Genomic DNA, 13,350 nt, shown 5'->3' on the forward strand with positions numbered 1-13,350 from the left:
AATACATTTGATCTGCCATATCACCACTTTCCGCACATGCCATAAACGTGCCCGTGACATCCCCTTTGTGATTTGAACTGCACCACCACCCGTGGGTAGGGGAAGCAAATAAACAATACACCCACAGTACCCCATGCCTGTTGTAAGAGGCGAGTGGTGGTGCTGATTTTCGTTTTAAGATGAAGTACATCGAGGTAGTCATCCTCTCTGAACAAATTAGTGGAAAATAAATTTAAAATAAAAACAAAATTATTTATACAACAAAGGAATTTGGAAACGCAGTACAAAATAAAACAAAAAGTTATTGAATTAGGCCGAAAAATTACTAACGAATCAAAAGGGAACCTGCGTTCCCTGAATAACAGCACACTTGTAATTTATATACCCTTGATTAGTCCACTGTCGCACATAAAGCGGATGACGAAATCAGTAGTAGTCGCGTGATCGGCTAGTATGCGTTCGAGTGTTCCCTGCAGGCCGAGGCTCCGTCTTAGGCCAGAGAGGTCGGCGCAATCTGTGAGGATGTGGGCCACGGTGAAGTCGACACCTCAAGAACACACTGCGGGGTCTTCACTCGTTAGGAGATAAGAGTGCGTAGATCGTAAATGACTATTCTCATCCTACACAATACTATGGCTTCTCTCCGTGAAGATCGGAAAGACGACCGCTACTCGGCAGTTGTCTTCATAATTGATCTCAGCTTGTTGGGAGTTCGGATAGCTAGCCACTCCGATTCCTAGGACTCCAAGATGGTTCGACGTAGCTGAGAAAAAATATCCTTAGGAGGTAATTGACAGGTCTTGGAGGTAAAAGTACAGCTTCCTTTGCAGCTTCATGTTCAAGTTCATTTCCCGCAATCCCAACGTGGCTTGGAAGCCACGCGAAAGTAATTCTGGTGCCAGGATCACTTAACCTTGCTAGAAGGTCATGGATCTGCTGTGCCAGTGGGTGTTGCGAGAAACAAGCTTCAATAGACTGCAGAGAGCTTAACGAATCGGTACACATAAGAAAGTGCCTTCTTTCGTCACCCAGTGCAAACTGCAGAGCTTCTAAGATGGCGTAAATCTCTGCAGCATACACGCTACATACACTAGAAAGCGAGATCTTCGTGCTCATATCATCGGTAATGAAAGAGCAACCAATATTATCTCCGATTTTAGAACCATCCGTGAAGATATGTCTCGCGGCCGGATATTGGTGAATGAAGTACTGGAAATACCTCCGATAAACGGAGGAGTCCGTGTTCACCTTGGGTCCACGGAGTAGATCTAGACGTATGTCCGATCGCGGAACCAACCACGAAGGTACCTCGCTAAACTCCGACTCGTTGGCTGAACGGTCAGCGTACTGGCCTTCGGTTCTGAGGGTCCCGGGTTCGATTCCCGGCCGGGTCGGGGATTTTAACCTTAATTCGTTAATTCCAATGGCACGGGGGCTGGGTGTATATGTTGTCTTCATCATCATTTCATCCTCATCACGACGCGCAGGTCGCCTACGGACGTCAAATAGAAAGACCTGCACCTGGCTAGCCGAACCCGTCCTGGGATATCCCGGCACTAAAAGCCATACGACATTTCATTTACCTCGCTAAAAGTTTGTTCAAGGCAACCACCGATATCGCTATTCAAATCACGATACAAGCTATCAATTCGAAACCCAACCGGCCGTGTGGCATTCGGCCGCTTTTGGTACCTCCGGTGGTATTGCGTATGATAGATGCATTGATAGCCTGGATATAGCGGCATTTCACGAATTATGGCAGGGTACGTGAGGAGTAACTGCTGCCTCCTTATCCGTAAAGGTGGAACTCCCGCTTCGGCGAGTACGCTGGGAATGGGGCTAGCACAGAAAGCTCCCGTTGCCAGCCTAACTCCACTGTGGTGAATACTATCTAAAAGGCTCAGCGTAGATTTTGATGCTGAGCTATAAACTGCACTTCAACAGTCAATTCGGGAGAGGACGGTTGCCGTATAAAATCGTAGCAGTACCGCACGGTCAGCCCGCTACGAAGTACCGCTGAGAAACTTAAGCATGTTAAGTCTCTTCGTGCAGGCAGCCTTCAACTGACGGATGTGGGGCTGCCACGTTAGACTCTTATCAAAATGGAGACCCATGAATCTGCAGGTGTCTACCATTGGTAAGACACTGTTTCGCAAGCGGAGCTCTGGTTCGGAATGCACAAGCCGACGTCGACATAAGCGTACAAATGAGGTTTTCGCCGCTGAAAATCGAAAATCATGTTGCAGGTCCCATCTGCCGACTCGGCTAATAGCTGTAGCTGTCTCTCAGCAAACGCCACCCTTCCGGGGCTGTAATGTGGAGCTAAGTCGTCTACATTCAGCGATGGAACGACTGCGGGCCCAGCAGCGGCAACCATGCCGTTGATGGCGATTGTGAACAACGTGAAACTCAGTACCGATCCCTGAGGTACTCCATTTTCCTGAACGTAATATTGAGAGTATGCATTCCCTACTTGGACTCGAAAGAGCCGGAGGAAAATTAAGTTCTAAATAATCGTTGGCAAATTTCCCTGAAATCCCCACTGGTGTAGTGTGGAGAGAATCCCATATCGCCAGGTAGTTTGGTAAGCTTTCTCCAGGTCAAAAAACACGGCGACTAGGTGTTCCTTCCGGAGAAAGGTCTCCGGAATTGCGGTCTCCAGTCTAACCAGATGATCAGTGGCAGACCTATGAGAGCGAAAACCACACTGGTAGTTAGACAAGACACCCTACTTTTCCATGGTCCACACAAGACGCCGGTTAACCATCCTTTCAAATAGCTTACAGAGGCCATGTGTAAGGCCTCCCTCGCGCCATTGAGATGGAAACACACCCTCACTCCAAATTCTGTTCAATAGGGTGAGGAAATCCTTGAGACAACTGTCACTCAAATGCTTCAGCATTTCCACGAACCTACAACGCTGGCGTAGCAGGGGGAGAGGTGATACTCCCACGTGGCGGGTCCCAGGTGGCGGGTAGGGGGTCCTCACCGGCTTGCCGGCGGACTTGAGGGAAATAATATACATTTCGCGGACCAAACACACACCCCCTGTGAGTGGGGGAGACAGACGAATAATACACCCACGGTATCCCCTGCCTGTCGTGAGAGGCGACTAAAACGGGCGACCAAGGGATGATTGTATTAGAACCATGAAACTACTTTTGATTCGTACCATCACGCGGGGAGCACCATGGTTTGCCTGTACTTGCGAGTAGTACCACTAAATTAGGTACGAAATAGGTTTGTGATTAGTAGCAGTAAAGAGGCTGGTCTATGGGTTTCCAGCACCCGTGCGTCGTACCCATGTGAGCAACACCGCGGGTCTGGGCGTAGCCTGTGAGTTGTACCGATATATGAGCGGCACCGTAGGTCTGCGTTGCCTGTAATTAGTACCCACTATGTGAGGAACACCACGGGATAGTGCGAGTCCCTATGGTTAGTACACCTAGGTGAGGAACTTTATCGGTTTGCGTTGGCTATGAGTGGTGCCATTGTGTGAGAACTACCATAGGTTTGCGTTCCATGTACGAAATGCAATACTCGTGAGTAGTACCATCTTGTGTGGACACTGTGAGTCTTCACTACTTTTGATTAGTACCCCAACATGACAATTACCATGGTTCTACTTTACTCGCGACATGTACCATTCTGTGGGGCCTTAGACGTGGATTTTGCACCTCTTTAGACATCAAACATCATTGTGCTTTATAAGTGCTCCCTTGGTCAGTAATACTATTATTTACGATCTTTTTTGAGTCTGATCCACTGTTTTTTGTTTTTTTGTTGGGTTCATGTCCATCCATTCATTCTTCATGACATTTTTTATTTTATTTTGGTCAGTGGATGAATTTGAACTTTTTGTTATTTTATTTCGTACCATTAGGTGCCGATGACCTCGATGTTAGGCCCCCTTAAACAACAAGCATCATCATCATCATCATCATCATCATCATTTTCACGTACGTACTACGCTGGTGTAGCAGTAGGAGAGGTATTACTCCCACGTGGCGCGTCCCTGGTGGCGGATAGGGGGGTCCTGACCGGCTAGCCGGCGGACTTGAGGGAAATAAAATACATCCCGCGGACCAGACACACTACTCCTTGCGGGTGGGTGACGCACATGTAGAATACAACCGCGGTATCACCCGCCTGTCGTAAGAGGCGACTAGAAGGGGCCCAAGGGGCTCTCAACTCGGGAGTGTGGATTGGCGAACACGGGGTCCTTAGCTGAGTCTTGGTATTGCTTCAACTTACTTGTGCCAGGCTCCTCACTTTCGTCTGTCCTGTCCGACCTCCCTTGGTCACCTCTTGTTCCTTTCCGACCCCGACGGTATCAGAGCATTCGAGGCCTAGGGAGTCTTTTTTCACGATCTTCGTGGCCCTTGCCTTATCATCGTCCGTTACTTCGCAGTGACGGATCCCTTCTTTCTTCTTCTTTTACCTCTCTCTCTCTACCACCTGTGGGTGGGGAACGCAGACGACAAATACACCTACGGTGTGCCCTGCCTGTCGTGTGAGGCGACTAAAAGGGGCGACCAAGGGATGATAGAATTAGAACCATGAAACTACTTTTAATTGGTACCATCACGCGGGGAACGCCATGCGTTGCCTGTATTTGCGAGTAGTACCACTATATTAGGTACGAAACAGGTTTGTGATTAGTAGCAGCAGTGAGTTGGTTCCCCTGTGGTTTTCCAGTACCTGTGCGTCGTACCCATCTGAGCAACACCGCGGGTCTGGGCGTTGCCTGTGATTAGTATCCACGATGTGAGGAACACTACAGGGCCCGTGGGACCGGCACCCGTGCCTAGTACACCTAGGTGAGGAAACTCATCTCTTTGCGTTGGCTATGAGTGGCGCCATTGTGTGGAAAACACTATAGGTCTGCGTTACCTGTACGAAGTACAACACGTGTAAGTAGTGCCATCTTGTGTGGAACACCGGGAGTCTTCGGTACTTTTGATTAGTACCACAACATGACAAATGCCATGGTTCTACTTTACTCGCGTCATGTACCATTCTGTGGGGCCTTAGACATTGATTTTGGACCCCTTTAGACATCGAGCATCCTCGATTCAATTATGCTTTGACTGGTCCTTTGGTCAGTAATACTATTATTTACGACACTTTTTGTGTCGGATCCAGTGTTTTTTTGTTTGTTGGTTGTTTTTTTCATGTGCATCCATTCATTCTTCATGATATTTTCTTATTTCGGTCCACGAACCTGCTAGGGAGAGGTGATACTCCCACGTGGCGCGTCCCAGGTGGCGGATAGGGGGGGTCCTAACCGGCTTGCCCGCGGACTTTAGGGAAATAAAATACCTCTCGCGGACCAAACACACACCCCCTGTGGGTGGGGGAAGCTGACGAATAATACACCCACGGTATCCCCTGCCTGTCGTGAGAGGCGAATAAAAGGGGCGACCCAGGGATGATTGAATTAGAACCATGAAACTACTTTTGATTCGTACCATCACGCGGGGAAGACCAATGGTTGCCTCTACTTGCGAGTTGTACCACTATGTTCGGTACGAAATGGGTTTGTGTTTAGTAGTAGTCATGAGCGTGGCCTGGGGGTTTCCAGTACCCGTGCGTCGTACCCATGTGAGCACCACCGCGGGTCTGGGCGTAGGCTGAAAGTTGTACCACTATATGAGCGACACCGTGGGTCTGCGTTGCCTTTGATTAGTATCCACTCTGTGAGGAACACCACGGGGCCCGTGGGACCGGTATCCGTGCCTAGTACACCTATGCGAGGAAACACATTGGTGTGCGTTGGCTATGAGTGGCGCCCTTGTGTGAGAAACACCATAGGTCTGCGTTGCCTGTACGAAGTACAATACTTGTGAGTAGTACCGTCTTGTGTGGAACACCGTGAGTTTTGCTACTTTTGATTAGTACCCCAACATGCCAATACCATGGTTCTACTTTACTCGCGACATGTACCATTCTGTGGGGCCTTAGACGTGGATTTTGCACCCCCTTTAGACACCAAGCATCATTGTGCTTTATAAGTGGTTCCTTGGTCGGTAATAATGCTCTTTTCGATCTGTATTGAGTCCGATCCACTGGTCTTTGTTTGTTTGTTTTGTGTTTTGTTGAGTTCCTGTCCATCCATTCATTCTACATGCCATATTTTATTTTTATTTTGGTCAGTGGATGCCTTTGCAATTTCTGTTCTTTCATTTCGTACCATTAGGGGCCGATGACCTTCGATGTTAGGCCCCTTAAAACAACAAGCATCATCATCATCATCAGGTTCTGAAAATACCTGTCAACTTGCACCTTGTTGAAACCCATTGCGCGTCCTAAGCTACACTGTTCAGGCGTTCTTAAAGAAAGACCCGAATCCACAAGAAATCGATACACCCAGTCTTTGCCGGCAACTCGCAGCTCATTATTAAACCGATGCTGCAATCCATTCAGCACAGCAAACTCATAAGCCACTTTCATTAACGTCTTGCGAGTCATCCATAAAATCTGGCTTCCAGATCTTGAACATGCTTCTTCAGCTGCGCTTCCTTTCTTCACCGAACACCTTGCTGTGCCTTCCAATTGAATTAGCTACGGTGCCCTAAAATTTAAAAAAAAATTACAATCAATTTTAATGCAATTTTTATAATATAATTGGCAAACTCTCTATTTATAAAATGAATGAACTATTTCTGCTTACCAATTTAAGTATTTTTCTAAGCGTTGCTTCACTACATCCTATTTTGTTAGCAGCAGCCCTCTGCCTGGCTCCCTCATTAATCAGTCCTTCGCTTCATCAAAGTGTGCTTGTGTGAGACATGATTTGCCAGTTTTCCGTCTGTACTATCCCATATTTTATTTAAATTGCAAGAAATAAACGCAAATAGTTACCTCCAACATAAATAAAATGATCTCGTAAGGTCGAAATACTGTAATTACAAGATAAGGCACCGTGAACTGAGCTTTTCATATCAGCAGTCGTGTGGCGATCAAGTGTACGCACACTTGAATTAGGCGCACACACTTGCCCGGCTGTTGAAATGTTTTGTTTGATTCACAGTAGATGGCACTAGTGCTACTATTTTAAGCGCGAACAACGAAATCCTAAATACCATTAACAGTATTCTTCGCAGTATTTAATGCAAACAGGTGCCGTTATTCTGGACAACTCAGGGGTTTATCTTACTTCATTAAAATATTATAGTACGTTTGGCTAAAAGTAATATCTTACTTTTTCTGAATTGTGATCGTTCAGATAACGCATCCAACTGCTGAAACCACCTTGCATGTAACACATCACCACACTAGACACTCAGCTGTCGACTAGTGATGCCAACACAAATCATTAATACGTACAAAGCTTTTGTTCGACCTGTTATCACGTATGCCTCCTTATCCTGGATCTCCACCTCCCTACTCCAATACCTAGACATGTTAAAAGTTGACCGTCACGCCATCCGACAAGCTTATCGCGTCAGACCAGAAACTAGACTCAAAGTAATCCATAACCTTTCTACATTCCCAACAATCCTTTCCCATCTACATTCTATTCGTCTTCGCTATTTACAGAATGCTGTTTCCCGCAGCTCATCTGAACCTTTAGAAGCAATTAGCCTTTCCCCTCTCGCTACCGCCATTCTTACAAACCAACCAACACCTTTCATCAAACACCTCTTCCCCCCACGACCTCAGCCCACAGATAAAGCTAAACGCACATAAAATTATGGACCACTTCAGATCGCACAATTCTGACCGAGGTTCTTATTCCGCTTATTTTTCCATTGCCACCTTACACATTTAGTGGAATTAATGGCGATACCACCGTCATCTCTGACTACATTTGTGTTCAGTGTATGTGTGACCTTCATGTCCGACTCGTTGGCTGAGTGGTCAGCGTACTGGCCTTCGGTTCAGAGGGTCCCGGGTTCGATTCCCGGCCGGGTCGGGAATTTTAACCTTCATTGGTTAATTCCAGTTGCCCGGGGACTGGGTGTTCGTGCTGTCCCCAACATCCCTGTAACTCACACACCACAATAACACGCAGTGTTCTAGAAATGGCAGATGCGGCCTACCCTCATCGGAGGGTCTGTCTTACAAGGGCTGCACTCGGCTAGAAGTAGCCACACGAAATTATTATTCTCAGAACTTATGACGACTTTGCTTTTTCACCTGGACAAGAAATGGATAGTAAATTTGAAAATTTGAACTTTTTGTTGCCATTTCTTTTCGTAGCATTAGGGGCCGATGACCTCGATGTTAGGCCCCTTTAAACAACAAGCATCATCATCATCATCATCATCATCATCATTCACATTCTTTCACATCAAGAAAAACAATGTTCACTGTTCTTATTTTAAGTTGTAGTGCTTCGTACTTCAAGAAAATGACTTTCATTTCCTACAAGTGTTCTACACAAGATTTCTTTTTACTTTCGTAAAACGTGTGCTATTAGCCAGTGGCGGCGGGCTCTCAGGAGCACAGGAGCACGTGAACACCCAGTTTTAATACATATTTACGCATTCATGGATAATTTAAAACTTTCCTTTCTTTCGACCTGATTTCGACAATCGATCGACCACGAACCTGCTACGCAGGCGTAGCAGGGGGAGAGGTGATACTCCCACGTGGCGCGTCCCAGGTGGCGGGTAAGGGGGGTCCTAACCGGCTTGCCGGCGGACTTGAGGGAAATAAAATACCTCTCGCGGACCAAACACACACCCCCTGTGGGTGGGGGAGGCAGACGAATAATACACCCACGGTATCCCCTGCCTGTCGTGAGAGCCGACTAAAAGGGGCGACCAAGGGATGATTGTATTCGAACCATGCAACTACATGTGATTAGTACCACCACGCGGAGAACACCAAGGGTCGCTTTTACTTGTGCGTAGTACCACTATATTAAGTACGAAATAGGTTTGTGATTAGTAGCACACAGGAGCACCGCGCGGTCGGCTTTTACAGTACCTGTGATTAGTACCACCATATGAGCGGGACCATGGGATGATAGCTACCATGGACCTGCCTTACCTGTGATTAGTACCCACTATATGAGGAACACCACGGGATAGGGAGAGGTCCCTGTGGTTAGTACTCTTATGTGATGAACATCATAGGTTTGCCTTGCCTGTGAATGGCGCCGCAGAGTGAGAAAAACATAGGTCTGTATTAATGTCGAACTTCATAAGCTTTGAGTAGTACAATAATGTGTGGAATACCGCAAGTCTCTGCTCCCATTGATTAGTACCGCAACAGGACAGATACCATGGTTCTACATTACTAGCGATAAGTATCATTCTGAGGGGCCTTTGACTTGTATTTTGGACCCATTTAGACACCAAGCATCCTCGATTTGCTTTTGGAAGTGGTCCCTTGGTCAGTACTACTATTAACTATGATAGTTTTTTGAGTCGGATCCACTGATTGTTTTAAATTCATGTTCATTCATTCATTCATTCATTCGTTCATTCATTCATTCTTCATGACATTTTTTATTTTGGTCAGTGGATAATTTTGAACTTTTACTTTGTCGTTCCATTTCGTACCATTAGGGGCCGATGACCTCGATGTTAGGCCCCTTTAAACAACAAGCATCATCATCATCATCACAATCGATCGAAAACACTCGACTTATATCGAAGCTCCGTTACACCGACAGTTGTTCGTTTTGACTGACAGTGCAGCGAGCACACTGGATAATGCGCTATTGTGCTGAAGACTATACGCATGCGCAAAGCAGATGACGTCATGGTTTTCTGCACTGATATTCCCATTAGCGAAGAGCACGGCAAGGTACGTGCCTTCTCGTCTAGAGCCACCCTCAACCCAGTGGCAGTATGACAGTTGACCACAAGGGTCCGCCACCTCCCCTATTACGGTTAGACACAGCCTCCCAGGAACTACTATTGCATTACATTACCGGCAGATTTCGCTAGTACCCTAATTCTGAATAGGCATTTTCTAGCTCGTTGTGAACAGGTGTTTGTAATCGCGGGAAGGAGTTTGCTTTACCTTGTGACTGGAAAATCTTTTCAAGTGAAATTAATTTAAGTGTTCTGTTCTGCTTCTGTGTTTGTATGGTTTGTGACCATGGTATTCTTTGTGTAAGAGGAAATGAATTCGGTTCAGGTAATTTTAACCAGTGAAATATTAACCTATCAGGATAAGTTAGAATTAAAAAGGCTTGGACCGAACAGACCAGATTTGATTATCGAAAAATTTACAAAAACTGACAAACGCGAGTATAGGCGTAAGTTTAAGAGAGAAGTGTACGAAACACGCAAGTGGCTCTGTAGATGTAGATCTAGGAACGCGCTTTTTTGTTTGCCCTGTTTATTGTTCAACAAAGAAAGAAGTGAATGGAATTCAGCTGGGTGCACAGACCTTGCTCATTTGAGTGCAAAAATAAATAAACATGAAAATTCTCATGCACACAAAAACGCCAGTATTGAATTCCCTACGGTAGTATTGTCTATAATTTCCAAGACGAGAATAATTAACATATGACACAGTAGAACTCTGCCGGCCCCGTGGTGTAGGGGTAGCGTGCCTGCCTCTTACCCGGAGGCCCCGGGTTCGATTCCCGGCCAGGTCAGGGGTTTTAACCTGGATCTGAGGGCTGGTTCGAGGTCCGCTACAATTGAGGAGCTATCTGACGGTGAGATGGCGGTCAAAAAAGCTGGTCGACCATGGGGTTTTGTTTGGTTCTACACTAACACCCAGGTGAAGTTCGTCATCATCATCATCATCATCATCTGTTTACCCTCCAGGGTCGGCTTTTCCCTCGGACACAGCGAGGGATCCCACCTCTACCGCCTCAAGGACAGTGTCCTGGAGATTCAGACTCTTGGTCGGGGATACAACTGAGGAGAATGACCAGTACCTCGCCCAGGCGGCCTCACCTGCTATGCTGAACAGGGGCCTTGTGGAGGGATGGGAAGATTGGAAGGGATAGGCAAGGAAGAGGGAAGGAAGCGGCCGTGGCCTTATGTTAGGTACCATCCCGGCATTCGCCTGGAGGAGAAGTGGGAAACCACGGAAAACCACTTCCAGGATGGCTGAGGTGGGAATCGAACCCACCTCTACTCAGTTGACCTCCCGAGGCTGAGTGGACCCCGTTCCAGCCCTCATACCACTTTTCAAATTTCGTGGCAGAGCCGGGAATCGAACCCGGGCCTCCGGGGGTGGCAGCTAATCACGCTAACCACTACACCACAGAGGCGGACGGTGAAGTTCGTGCTATTTAAAAACCAAGAATAGTGCTCGCATCCTTCAATATTCGCAGTGTAATAAAGTTATTGTGCATTTTACTTTAGTTCTACATTAACAAATTAGTCTCTTATAAAATTTATCCACGGTTACAGGGGTTCTACCAAATTATTTGTGAAGAAGGAACCGTACAAGGAACTGTTAGTGAAATAATTTTTGTACCTATGCTAATTTTTTGCTGATTTGAGACATGAACAAAAATGTTGTTGTGAACACCCTAAAAATTATGTCACGAGCCGCCACTGCTATTAGCACACATTCATATAAAACATTTCAAAACAAATATATGTAGATGTAATCGGCCAAAGAGAATGAAATAACTATTTGAATAAGAATAAAAAAGTGATGCCAACAGGTGAAAAAATTGACTACGTGTAGTTATCCGCCTGCGTACACTTACACTCTGCCACCTTACGCCTCTTCAGTGACGCCTAGGCTATTTATGACACCTGTTTGCGGAGCTGCAGAGGATTAAACCAGCCTTCGGGCTGAATACCCAACATACATTATTTGTCCCTCGCACGTAGCTAGACATCATTTTTGAATATCTTCTCTTTTTTTTTTGAAAATATACATTTTTAAGTGAACATCAAAATTTTAGGTTTTAAAGTGATACATTTATTTTCATAATTCAGAAATTGTACCTTTGATTTAAAAATCTCGTGTTAAAATACGTAAACCACGAACCTACTACGATGGCGTAGCAGGGGAAGAGGTGATACTCCCACGTGGCGCGTCCCAGGTGGCGGATTGGGGGGGTCCTAACCGGCTTGCCGGCGGACTTGAGGGAAATAATATACCTCTCGCGGACCAAACACACTACCCCCTGCGGATGGGGAACGTAAATGTAGAATACACCCGCGGTATCCCCTGCCTGTCGTAAGAGGCGACAAAAAGGGGCGACCTTTGCGCGGACATGGATTGTGGTTTGGTATTATGTGTTAGACCTCCTGTGGATGGGAGAGGCTGAATACATCCATAGGTAATCCCTGCCTGTCGTAGAAGGCGACTTAAAGGGTCATGCGGCCATGGTCCCCTCTTTATTTTTTATTATTTTTCCGAGGGTCAGATGTAGACCAATCAAAATTTAGATGTGCGTGCTGCTCGGCGATGGAGCTCCTATGTGTGCGACTACGCTTAAAAGCTCGTGCCAGCAACCACCCAGGACGCGGCGGGTGGGTGTGTCATGTACTCGGGCAGTAGTATCCGCCTGACAACGCAGGTCCCCGCACAGCCGAATGCCAGAAGGACATATTCTTATTAATTATTTTTATTTATTTTTTCTATATTTAGTGCTCTGTACACGCTATGGCGTACATGCTATTGCGGGTGACTGGAGGAAGGAAGTCCTAGTGCTCATTGCCTCAGTCATCCCGTATTAGGCATCGTTCAACATCCGACCCCGGGCAGTACCTGCTACGACCAGGTGGGTATTGCCTTGGCTGCTTGGTTCGGCTACAGAGATCCCTGATCGGAGTGGGTGGCATTCGGGGAGGATGATTTCGGGCATGGCGTCGAAACAACTTCCGCCTGTCACCTCGGGTAGTTCGCTACCCAAGTCTTTAACATTTGATTCCCTAAGGGGTGCAACCCCTTGGGAACACGCGCAGCGAATTGGTGTGGGTTCCAGCTTCCCTAGGTTCCTGGTTGCTACCAGAACCGACGGGCAGGACTTCAAGCTGGTTAAATCGATACTTTTTAGTCGGCATATCGAAGGTGTGTACGGTGAACTTGAGGACCTTAAGAAAATGCGCAATGGTGGTTTGCTCCTGAAGACGAGCACTGCGCTCCAAGCCGATCAGTTGCTTAAGTGCGACCACATTGGCGACATCCCTGTCAAAGTGGCAAAGCACAAAAGCTTGAATCTGGTTCGTGGAGTTATTTTCCATCGTGATCTTATTCTGAACACCGACGATGAATTGATGGAAGACATGAAGCACCGTGGTGTGACACACGTCCGGCGCATTACGCGCAAAGTCAACGGTGAAGACGTTGCCACAGGTGCGTTCATAGTCTCCTTCAAATTGTCGGTGTTGCCAGAGAAGGTCAAGGTAACAACCTATCGTTGCGATGTGAGGCCGTACATCCCGCCTCCTATGCGATGCTATCAAT

The 13,350-nt window shown here is 46.7% G+C and overlaps 1 protein-coding gene across 1 annotated transcript in view; it reads left to right on the forward strand.

Annotated features, from left to right (window-relative positions):
- Dhc36C (Dynein heavy chain at 36C) overlaps positions 1–13,350 on the forward strand; it is a 911,918-nt gene that overhangs the window by 45,773 nt on the left and 852,795 nt on the right. The window lies entirely within an intron of this gene.

This window comes from Anabrus simplex, chromosome 4 (genome assembly GCF_040414725.1).
Source record: "Anabrus simplex isolate iqAnaSimp1 chromosome 4, ASM4041472v1, whole genome shotgun sequence".
NCBI lineage: Eukaryota > Metazoa > Arthropoda > Insecta > Orthoptera > Tettigoniidae > Anabrus > Anabrus simplex.